Source organism: Orycteropus afer, unplaced genomic scaffold (genome assembly GCF_000298275.1).
Source record: "Orycteropus afer afer isolate SDZICR_OR568_19922 unplaced genomic scaffold, OryAfe1.0 scaffold00003, whole genome shotgun sequence".
NCBI classification, from domain to species: Eukaryota; Metazoa; Chordata; class Mammalia; order Tubulidentata; family Orycteropodidae; genus Orycteropus; species Orycteropus afer.
Window position 1 is genome coordinate 27513706 of NW_006921590.1, and position 12177 is coordinate 27525882.

The 12177-nt window shown below is 39.9% G+C and overlaps 1 non-coding gene across 1 annotated transcript; it reads left to right on the forward strand.

Moving 5' to 3' along the window:
* Positions 1–351: 351 nt before the first annotated feature.
* LOC122149673 lies at positions 352–455 on the forward strand. Its single transcript, XR_006163265.1, has one exon. It is a non-coding gene; the product is annotated as a U6 spliceosomal RNA (small nuclear RNA).
* Positions 456–12177: the final 11722 nt, after the last annotated feature.

A 12177-nucleotide genomic window follows, 5' to 3' on the forward strand; every position in this document is an offset into this window, starting at 1 on the left:
ACAATCAGTTGAGCTCAATCTTACCCTTGTTCACTTGGAACTTTACACTTGAGATGCAACTGAAGCCAGAACTCAAAGAAATGAAAATTTCCATGTCCCATGCTACTAGACCTGCTTAATATAAACTCTGGAAGTGGGGCAAAGCTTCCAGGTGATTCCATACACACTAAAACTTTGAGAATGACTGTACTCTACCATGCCACTCTTGGCATCTTCAAACCAGCTTCTAGGAATCTTAAAAGTTAAATCAAAGGACCCACTAGTTACCCTAGAAAACATAGACTTGCATGATGTGTAAAAAGAAGGAGCAAAAACAGAAAAGATGAGCACTTTTCAAAGGGAAGTTTGAGTGCTTAATTTGGCAGGCCATGCACTAAAATTAGATGATACAGAGAAGATCAGCCTAGCCCCTGCAAAAGGAAGACACATAAATTAATGAAGCAGTCCTATTTTAAGTGTTGTATTATGTTGTTGTTGTTAGGTGCTATCAAGTCGGTTCCAATTCAAAGAGATGCTTTGTACAACAGACAAAACACTGCCCGGTCCTGTGCCATCCTCATAATCCTTGCTATGCTTGAGCCCATTGCTGCAACCTCTGTGTCAGTCCATCTTGCTGAGGGACTTCCCTTTTTTTTTGCTCTACTTTACCAAGCATGATATCCTTCTCCAGGGAATGGTCCCTTTGACAACATGACCAAAGTAGGTGAAACGAAGTCTGGCCCTTCTTGCTTCTAAGGAGCATTCCAGCTGCACTTCATCCAGGACAGATTGGTTCATTCTTCTGGCAGTCCATGATATTTTCAGTATTCTTCGCCAATGCCACAATTCAAAGATATCAGCTCTTCTTCTGTCTTGCCTATTCATTGTCCAGCTTTCACATGCATATGAGGCAATTGAAAATACCATGGCTTGGGTTAGGCACATCTTAGTCTTTAAGGTGACATTTTGTTCTTTAACACTATAAAGAGGTCTTTCGTAGCAGATTTGCCCAGTGAAATACAATGTTTGATTTCTTCACTGCTGCTTCCATGGGTGTTGATTGTAGATCCAAGTAAAATGAAATTTGGACAACTCCAATATTTTCTCCATTTATTGTGATGTTGCTTATCAGTCTATTTCTGAGGATTTTTGTTTTCTTTATATTGAGGTGAAATCCATATTGAAAGCATTCATCTTTGATCTTCATCAGTATGTGTGCTTCATCTCACTTTCAGCAAACAAGGTTGTGCATTTGCATAATACAGGTTGTTAATGACTCTTCCTCCAATCATGATACCACGTTCCTCTTTATATAGTCCAGCTTTTTGGATTATTTGCTCAACACACAGATTGAGTAAGTATGGTGAAAGGATACAACCCTCACACACATCCTTCCTGATTTTAAACCATCCAGTATCACTTTGTTCTGTTCAAACTACAACCTCTTTGCCTGTATATAGGTTCCTCATGAGCACAAGTAACTGTTCTGGAATTTCCACTCTTCTCAATGTTATCCATAATTTGTTATTATCCATGCAGTCAAATGCCTTTGCACAGGAAACATATTTCTGGTATTCTTTGCTTTTAGCCAAGATCTGAAGAAGGCTGAAATAAAAGGTTAAAGGAATCCCTCACTGAAACCTGCCTTTACAAATTAACAGGCAGGATTAAATTGTAGTTTACAGCCATAGCCCTTCACAAGGTGACCCTGTGAAAGGAGACACTGAGCCCTGGGGCAACCCAGATAAGGAGATACTGAGATATTCCCGCAGAAGGAGAGGACTGTAGATACCCACTCTCATACCATCCCCCTTGCAGAAAATTAGCATTCCTAAAACCTATTCCCCTCTCACCCCAATTCCCTTTAAAAGCCCTAACCATTCCCCAGCTCTCAGAGACAGACATTTTGGAAAAACAATTCTCACTGTCTCTTTGGGTATTGATACTCAATAAACCTTTTGCTTTCTCTCATCAGCCTGTTGTGATCCTTGGCTCTTCACAACAGGGGGTAAGGACTTTTACCCTATAACAGATCCATCTGATGTCAGCAATGTCCCAGGTCCTCTTCTGAATTCAGCTTGAATTTCTGGAAATTTCATGTCAATATACTGCTGCAACCATTTTTGAATGGTTTTGAATTTTGAACAGAATACTGCTATTTGAATTATCTTCAGCAAAATTTTACTTGTGTGTGGTATTATATGTTGTTGTTTTTGTTATGTGCTGTCAAGTCAGACCCAACTCATAGCGACCCCTCCTTGGGTATATAGATGCTGTTAAAATAAAAAACTAAAAAAACAAAAACAAAAAAACCCTGCCATTGAAATCAGTTCTGAAACATAGTGATCCTGTAGGACAGAGTAGAACTGCCCCATAGGGCTTCCAAGGCTGTAAATCTTTATACAAACAGACTGCCTTATATTCCTCCCACGAAGTGCCTGGTGGGTTCAAACTGCCAAACTCATGCAGTTAACAGCTGAATGCCTTAACCGCTGCACCACCAGAGCTCCTTATAGATGCTGTTAGGCTTCATGAAATATAAATATATTTAAAAGTGTTACTCATAGAAGATTTTTATTACTGTATATTTTCCATCAATAGATACCACACATACAGTATTATTCCAACTCAAAGAAACCCTATGTACAGAATGAAACACTGCCCAGTTGGTCCTCTGGCAACTTCACAATTCCTGCTACTTGAGTCCATTGTTACAGCCTTTGTGTCAATCTATCTCGTTGCTGATCTTTCCCTTTTTCACTGACACCCTCTACTTTATCAAGTATAATATCCTTCTACAGGGACCACTCCCTTCAGACAACATGACCAAAGTACGTGAGATGAAGTCTGGCCATTCTCACTTTCAAGGAGAATTCCAGCTGTACTTGCCCCAAAACAGATTTTTTCATTCTTCTAGCAGTCATGGTATACTCAATATTTTTCATCAACACCACAAACCAAATGCATCTATTCTTTTGTGGCTTTCTTTATTCATTATTCACTTCTCATGTGCAAATAAAGCTGTTGAAAATACCATGGTTTGGGTTAGGCACACTTCAGTCTTCAAAGTGACATCTTTGCTCTTTAACACTTTGAAGAGGTCTTTTGCAGCAGATTTTCCCAGTGCAATATATCCTTTGATTTCTTGACTGCTGCTTCCATGGTTGTTGATTGTGGATCTGTTGTGCCCAGGTTATGAAGGAGTTATTCGGGGCGAGGAATTCACCAACACACGACAATGCAAAAAGCAATAGGAAAGTTTATTAGCTAACTTAAGTCAGGGTCCTTGCTTTCACCCCCACAATGGGCTGAGCAAAAGACCCCGTGCTCTTACATTAAAATAATTTTATAGAGGAACGTAGGGTGGAGTAGATAATTTGGTTTTTATGACAGGGGTTTGGGAATTTGGGGCAGGTTGGAATCCCCCCCGGTTTCAAAGGTGAGTGAGAGATTTTTCGGGGCGGGCCGATCTCTTTGATATGTGCATACTCTCTGCGAAACCCCGGGAGGTAAGAGCACTCATAGTCTTCAAAGGTGAGCGAGAGGCTTTTTGAAGCCATGCAGATTTCTGATAAAAGGCTCTGAGGTATGGGACATTTACTACAGGCATTAGGGCTCAGCATGGGACGTGTCAATCTACCTGGAGGCATTAGGGCTCAGCATGGGACGTGTCAATCTCCATACTAAAGGCTTCTGGTTAAAAGATCTTTCAGGCCCTACAGATCCAAGTAAAATGAAGTCCTTGACAACTTCAATCTTTTCCACATGATCATAGTGTTGCTTATTGGTCCAGTTGTGAAGATTTTATTTTTTATATATATTTAGGTACAGTCCATACTGAAGGCTGTAGTCTCTGATCTATACCAGTAAGTGCCTCAAGTCATCTTCATTTTCAGCAGGCAAGGTTGTGTCACCTGCATATCTCAGGTTGTTAATCCTCTTCTTCTAATCCTTTTAACCACATTCTTCTTCTTATAGTCCAGCTTCTTAGATTATTTGCTCAGCATATACATTGAAAAAATATGGTGCAAAGATACAACCCTGATGCACACCTTTCATAATTTCAAACCATACAGTATCCCCTTATCCTTTTCAAATGACAGCTTCTTGGTCTCTGTAGATTTCCTCATGAGCACAGTTTAGTGTTCTGGATTTCCTGTTCTTCTCAATGTTATCCACAATTTGTTATGATACATAGAGTTGACTATCTTTACATAGTCAATAAAACACAGCTAACATCTTTCTGCTGTCCTTTGTTTTCAGCCACCTTCCATCTGACATCAGTACTGATATCCTTTGTTCCATGTCCTCTTCTGAATCTGACTTGAATTTCTGGAAGGTCCATGTGAATATACTGCTGCAACTGTTTTTTAATTTTTTTAAGCAAAATTTTGCTTGCATGTGATATTAATGAAGTTGTTTGATAATTTCTGCATTCAGTTCATTCACTTTTCTTTGGAATAGACACAAATATGGATCTCTTCCAGTCCGTTGGCTAGGTAGCTGTCCTCCAACTTTCTTGGCATAGACAAATAAGAGCCTCCAGCACTACATCCATTTGTTGAAACATCTCAATGCATATTCCATCAATTCTTAGAGACTTGTTTTTCACCAATTCCTTCGGTACAGTTTAGATTTCTTCCTTCAGTACCACTGGTTCTTGATCATATGGTACCTCCTGTAATGGCTAAACTTTGAGAAATTCTTTTTGGTATAGTGAGTGTGCATTCCTTCCATCTTCTTTGATGCTTCCTGCATCATTCAATATTTTCCCATAGAATCCTTCAATGTTGAAGGATTCAACAACAATCCTTCAGGCAACTTGAGCCTTGAATTTTTCCTTCAGTTCTTTCAACTTGAGAAATGCTAACTGTGTTCTTCCCTTTTTATTTTCTAACTCTAGGTCTTTGCACATTTCATTATAATACTTTATCTGCTTTAGCTGCTGAATCTCTGGAAATCTTTGTTTTCAAAGATTTGAAATCTTTTGTTCAGCTCTTTTCATCATTTCTCCATTTGCTTTAGTTACTCTCTGTTCAAGAGCAAATTTCAGAGTCTCTTCTGATATCCATTTTGGTGTTTTCTTCCTTTCCTGTCTTTGTAATGATCTTTTGCTTTCTCCACAAATGATATCCTTGATGTCATCCCACAACTTGTCATGTCTTCTGTCATTGTGGTTCAGTATTTCAAATCCATTCTTCAGACAGTCTGTAAATTCAGGTGGATATAATCAAGGTCATGTTTTGGCTCTGGTGGACTGGTTTTAATTTTCTTCAGCTTCAACTTGAACTTGCATATGAGCAATTGATGATCTGTTCCACAGTCACCCCCTGGCCTTGTTCTTACTGATGATATTGGTCTTCTCCATCATATCTTTCCACAGATATAGTTGATTTGATTCCTGTGTAATCCATCAGTGAGATTCATGTGTATAGTCAACATTTATGTTGTTGAAAAAAAGTATGTGCAATGAATAAGTTGTTGTTCTTGCAAAATTTTATCATGTGCTCTCCAGCATCATTTCTATCACCCAGGCCATTTTTTCTAACTACCAAGGCTTCTTCTTTGTTTCTAAATTTCACATCCAATCATGAGTAATTATCATTGCATCTTAATTACATGTTTGGTCAATTTCAGACTGCAGAAATTGGTAAAAATCTTCAATTGCTTCATCTTTGGCTTTAGTGGTTGGTTAACTGGTCTTCCTTGTAGGTCTATGGATTTTATCTTATCACTGAAAGCACTGTACTTCAGGATAAATCTTTTTCACAATGAATGCAAGGCCATTCCTCTTCAATTTGTCATTCCTGGCATAGTAAACCATATGCTTGCCTGATTCAAAACAGTCAATACCAGTCCATTACAGCTCATTGATGCCTTCAATATTGATCTTTATGTGTTTCATTTCATTTTTGACAACTTCCAATTATCCTAGAACCATACTTTATAAATTCCATAATCCAATTATTAATGGATATTTGCAGCTGTTCCTTCTCATTCTCAGTCATGCCACATCAGCAAATGATGGTCCCAAAAGCTTTCCTTCATTCACACCATTAAGGTCCACTGTACTTGATGGAGACAGTTCTTTCCCAGTCATATTTTGCGTGCCTTCCAACTTCAGGGGCTCCTCTTCCAGCACTATATCAAACATTGTTTCTCTGCTATTCATAAGGCTTTCACTGAGCAATTTTTTTCAGAAGTGGACCTGGACACATTCTTCTTCCTAATCTGTCTTATTCTGGAAGCTCTGCTGAAACCTGTCCACCATGGGTGATCCTGCTGGTATTTGAAATACCAATGGCATAGGTTCCAGCATCACAGCAACATGCAAGTCAGTATAGCACAATAAATTGCCAAGTGGTGACAGTGTTATTTGTTAGATATTTTTCACAACAACAACAACAAAAAAAAAGTTTGAGAGAAAACCAAAACTGATAATGCTCCACTCCCTGTCCTGCCCCAATGTACCTCAGCACCATGCAAAACAGGTACTGTGAGGTAGGAACAGGTTGTTGGAGTTTGAGGAAAGTCATAGGTGAAACTCAGAAGGGAAAAATGCAATAAATAAATAAATAAATATTTACTGAAGGAAGATACATGTGAAAAGGTGGCATTTGGCAACACTAAACAGCCAAGACAGACTCTAGGACAAGAGATAAAACTTAAAATTAAAAAAAGAAGTGTAGTTTCTAAGGGTGATACGAAATTTGAAAGTTTTTTTTTTTTTTTTTTTTTTAATATTCCTGCAAAATAATGGGCTGGAGGAGGATATGTGAAAGAAGATTGACAAAACATGGACAGATGTTAAAGCTGGGTATTGAAAGCTCATTATAATTCTCTCCATGTTTGTGTATATTTGAAAATTTTCCACAATAAAAAAGTTTTTTTCAAAAAAGAAAGAAATATAGCCACAATGCTCAAAGGAGCAACACAAAACACACAAACTCACTGCTGTTGAGTCGGATCTGACTCATAGTGACCCCTCCTTGGGTTTCCCTACAGAGCAGTAGGGAAAAAAAGAAAAAAGAAAGAAAGGACACATGAATACTTTGATTGCTAAATGCATCTATTGGAAAAAGGAAGAGGCTATAGGTTACAGGAATTTATAATGCAAATATTCCCTGCTTTTGGTCTCAGGAAATTTATTAGATCAAGTTAGTCTAATCTATGGGTTCCAAAATACAAACAAGATAATCCATTGACCCTAAAAAAGAAAAATTCTTGTAGTCTCATATTTAGGGTTGCTCTGGAGTATTTGGGACATATTTATACTAAAAAAGTATTCATTGTGTATCTGAAATTCAAAGTTAATTAGTTGTCCTGTATTTTATTTGCCAAATCTGGCACCCTACATATATATGTTTGATTTATATTGGGCAAATCTGCTGCAAAATATCTCTTCAATGTGTTAAAAAAAATTCAAATAATAAAAAAACAAAGATATCTCTTTGAGGAATAAGGTGACCCAAGCCAAGGTATTTTCCATTACCTCATATACATGCAAAAGCTGGACAATGAATAAGGAAGACTGAAAAAGAATGGATGCCTTTGAATTATGGAGTTAGAGAAGAATATTAAATATAAAATGCACTGCCATCAGAATTAACAAATCTGCCTTTGAAGAAGTACAGCCAGAATGCTCCTTGGAAGTAAGGATGGCAAGATTTCATCTCACATACTTGGGACATGTTATCAGGAAGGACCAGGTCCTGGAGAAGGATATCATGCTTGGTAAAATAGAGGGTCAGTGAAAAAGAGGAAGACCCTCAATGAGATAAATGGATAATAGTGGCTGTGACAATAGGCTCAAACATAGCAACGATTGTGAAGAAGGGATAGGACTGGGCAGTGTTTTGTTCTGTTGTACAGTGGTTCCCTATGAGTCAAAAATGACTCGACAGTGCCTAATGACAACAGCAATAACATAGATTCCACTACCCAACAAAAATTCCCATGAAAGGTTTATCTGACAGTATTTCCTACTATGATCCATGTCTCTTCCCTCTCCTGCCTGCTCAACCTTTCTCTATTGCTCATCTTCCTTCTCATTAAATTTTCATTTCTCTTTTCTTCCCTGGTTTTTAAAGTACCTTGTGGATAATTCTGTAGTCCTTGGGTTGTGCAGTTAATATGCTCAGCAGCTAACTGGAAAGTTGGAGGTCTGAGTCCACCAATATTGTTGTTGTTGTTATGTGCCGTCGAGTCAGACCTGACTCATAGCGACCCCTCCTTGGGTTTCCGAGGCAGTATCACTACAGAAGTAGATTGCCCCATCTTCCTTCCCAGGAATGGCTGGTGGGTTTGAACCACCAGCCTTCTGATTAGCAGTCAAGTGCCTTAGCACTATGCCACCAAAGCTCCCGAGTCTACCAATAGGCACCTCAAAAGAAAAGCCCACTGATTTACTTGGGAAAAACCAGCCATTGAAAAACCTATGGAGCACAATTCTGCTCTGGCACACTTGAGGTCACCATGAATCAGAATCAACTCCATGGTAATAAACTGATAGGGTTCATTTATGAGGCAGTCATGGTTTAGTGATAGAATTCTCACCTTCCATGCCGGAGACCTGGGTTCAATTCCTGACCAACGCACCTCATGTGTAGCCACCACCTGTCCCTCAGTGGAGGCTTGCATGTTGCTATAATGCTAAACAGGTTCAGTGGAGCTTCTAGACTATGATGGACTAGGGAGAAAGGCTTGGTGCTCTACTTCCAAATATCAGCCAGTAAAAACCCTGTGCATCACAACAGTCCAATCCACAAATGATTAGTGGAGTAATGCTAGACCCACTGGAGTTTAGTTCTGTTGTGCATGGAGTCTTCAGCATGAGTTAGGGCCAATTAGAAGACAGCTAACAATTTTAATTTCCTCCATAGTAAATCTACTTAGGTCATGTAAATCAATGGAATGTTTTCTCAAAATGATATAAATTTGTGACAAACCAAGATCCAGAACAGATTCATCAACATCTTCTGAATAACTGCTTTTCTTTCCAGCACAGGAAATTCATAAGTCAAGACTTAGGAAGATCTAAGAAGAAAATTAAAATAACAAGACAGAGAGCCAGTCCAGTCCTGAATCCTCCCACTGCTCATTAGCCAGAGGGGGTATTTTTAGTCTAGCTGTTTACATATAGAGAAGTGAATGTAGATAATTAGTCATTATTTTAAAAGAAACTCAAAAACTCACTGCCATCGAGTCAGTCCTGACTCATAATGACCTCTCCTTGGATTTCCAAGGTGGTATCTCTACAGAAGTAGATTGCCCAGTCTTCCTTCTGAGGAAGGATTTGAAGCACCAGCCTTCTGGTTAGCAGTCAAATGCCTTAGGCACTATGCCACCAGAACTCCTAGAAAGGCAAGTTTTATTTTTCAGAAGGATTTTTTTTTTTTTTTAATTAAGGCAGGAGACACAAGAGTAAGAGGTATTAATGCACAGAGCTGTTTTACTAATCTTTTGTAAAAACAAAAACTTTCACACTTGTTCTAATTAGTCCTCAATGTAATGTGATATCAGGATGTGGCAACTAGGAATGTTTTGCCTACAGGTGGCAGAAAACATGACAAACAGGGAAATTATTAGTCTCATAACTGAAAAGTCCAGCTGTCAGAGCTTCTAGCATACTTGTTACAGGAACTAAAATAATGTCACCAGGTCTTATTTTTTTCTCTCCCTGCTTCTCAGCTCCAACTTCCGATGTATGGCAATTCTATCCTCAGAGCAGACTCTCTCTTATAGTTCTAAGTTGACCAGAGAGCGCTACCTTTATGTACTTCCAGGTTTAAGGCCTGCTGAAAATAAATGAACCAAAAAAGGATCCCTTTACCAAAAGATCCAAAGAAATGCTTTGAGAAGCATTGATTGTGCTTGACTTGTAACTCCATCCTTTAACAATACCTCCATCCTTTAACCAATTGTGTGATTGGCTTAGATTCTTAGCCAGGAATAGCAAAGCATTTGGTCTGAAATAGGGTAAGCTCCTCCAGTGACTATTTGCTGCCTATAGTCAAGACTTTGGATTCTGAGAGGGAGCACAGGAACGGAATTGCTTAGACCACCAGAGTTATGAGGTCTCTCCTGGCCTCTCCTAGGTGGGTCAATCTACCTCCTATGGATGAGGAGAATAACTAACTTTCTGGGCTCCCTTCAGAAGAGTCAGTTCATGTGGATATCAAGTCCAGCTCCTCAGTAGTAAATTTAGAGAGGAGGCAGCATGAGCTCATCAAAGGAAAAGGACGGTGACATCCAGAAATGGCATATCCAAAGTGAGCAATAAGTGTTCTTCAAACCCAGGCTGCAGTGTGCTGTCAGGTGCACTGACCAAAAACTGGATGGAAACCAAAACAAAAAGAGATAAAATCCAAAGGTTATATAAGAGAGTCCAGTTACAGTGCTAACATTGAGAAGCCAAGCTGGGCTATGTGATCAGCTTTTCAATTACTTAAGCAGGTATTAGTAATCTATTGATGTCAAAGGACTATGTGCAAAATCCAAGCTTTGTCTTCATCACCTTTTCAGATGTATGCCTGCACTTCAAATCTATAATGACTATAAACCAAAACCGAACCAGGTGCTGTCACGTCAACTCCAACTCATGGTGATCCCATGTGTGTCAGAGGAGAACTGTGCTCCATAGGGTTTTCACTGGCTGATTATTCTGAATTAGGTTGTTAGGACTTCCTTCTGAGATGCCTCTGGGTAGACTAGAACCATCAACCTTTCAGTTAGTAGCCAAGCTGTTAACTATTTGTGCCACCCAAATCCAGTGAGTGGCTGTAGTCTGTATGTATTGTTTTTAACCCATCTAAGGTCTATGTCCCCTTTTTTCTGTTGAAAGCATCCCATGTTTCTTTAGGCAACCATCTACTCCTAATCTAATGTGGCTTAAATAGGGTATAACCAATTCCCTTACTCTAGAAATGTTCAAGGAATGAAGTCCTGGCCAAATCTGAGAATTCCACGGCCATTGCCTCACTGACTGGTTCAGAAGCAAGCTGGTGAGACTCAATCACTCAGCTGATGAGGCTGGAACTACACAGAAGACAGACTTCTTGTGGTGGTTATGTTTTTGTGTCAACTTGGCTGGGCCTGGTTGTGTGGCTGGGCAGCTGGTGATAGTTAATCCCCATGAGGAGACTGGCAATCAACTCCATGGTGGGATCTACCACAAGCAGCTGGGTAGCTTCCTTTGGGTATGTGGTCTGCTTCCTGTACATAAGCAGAAGCCTTTGGGTATGGTCTCTAGCCTATGGCATGCTTGGATACTGCATGTAGCTGTGTTGTTGCTCAGCAGCCTGCTATGCTCTGCCAACCTTGGGACTTACAATGGACTTAAATTAACGGCCTGCAATGTGGTTTGGTAACATCGGGACTGTACCTTTTTACTTGTCAACCTTGGGGCTTCTCAGCCTCAGCAGCCAGCAGCTGTCTGAGTGAAGAAATTCCTCTAGCTCCACTAGGCTGGGAGCAGGAGGCAGAGCTGGACCCCAAGGTTGAGGGGCTTTCATCCAGCCGCTAGAGCCTGGCACTTTGAACTTGGACTTAAAGCCTCCAAATTGTAAGAATAAACTCTTATTTGTTAAGGCCATCCCATTTGTGGTATATTATTGTCAGAGTGGCACTAGGTAACCAGAACACTTCTTTTTGTCTTGAGCCTTCTAAGAGGTAAGGAATTTAACTTGGCCAACTTGCCACCACTTGGAGAGAACCTTATAGAGAATAATGTTAACACAGTGAGAAGCAGATCCACGAGAAGGAGAAAAACAGATTCCTGATAATCTCTGACTTGGGCACCTAGATGCAGTCATGTTTGAAGCCAATATGAAACCTAGATTTTTCTGTTAAATTCCTTTTTGGCCAAAACAAGTTTGACTTGGATTTCTGTCACCGCAACCAAAAAAGGCCCAAGTGGGGGCACTTCTAGCCATAATCACCATTGTGATCATGAGAAAGAATACCCACTCCAGATGAGCACAGCCCTGTGGGTTTAAGGCTTAGCATTTATGCACATTAGAAAAGGGCTCCCTTTCTTTTAGTTATATGCAGCCCAAACTGCTTGGCCAGTAGAGTGGAGTTGGATTTTACCCACTACTCACCCTTCAGCGGGAGCTCTGGTAGCATAGTGGCTAAGACACTTGCCTGCTAACCAGACGGCTGGCGGTTCAAACCCACCAGCCACTCCATGGGAGGAAG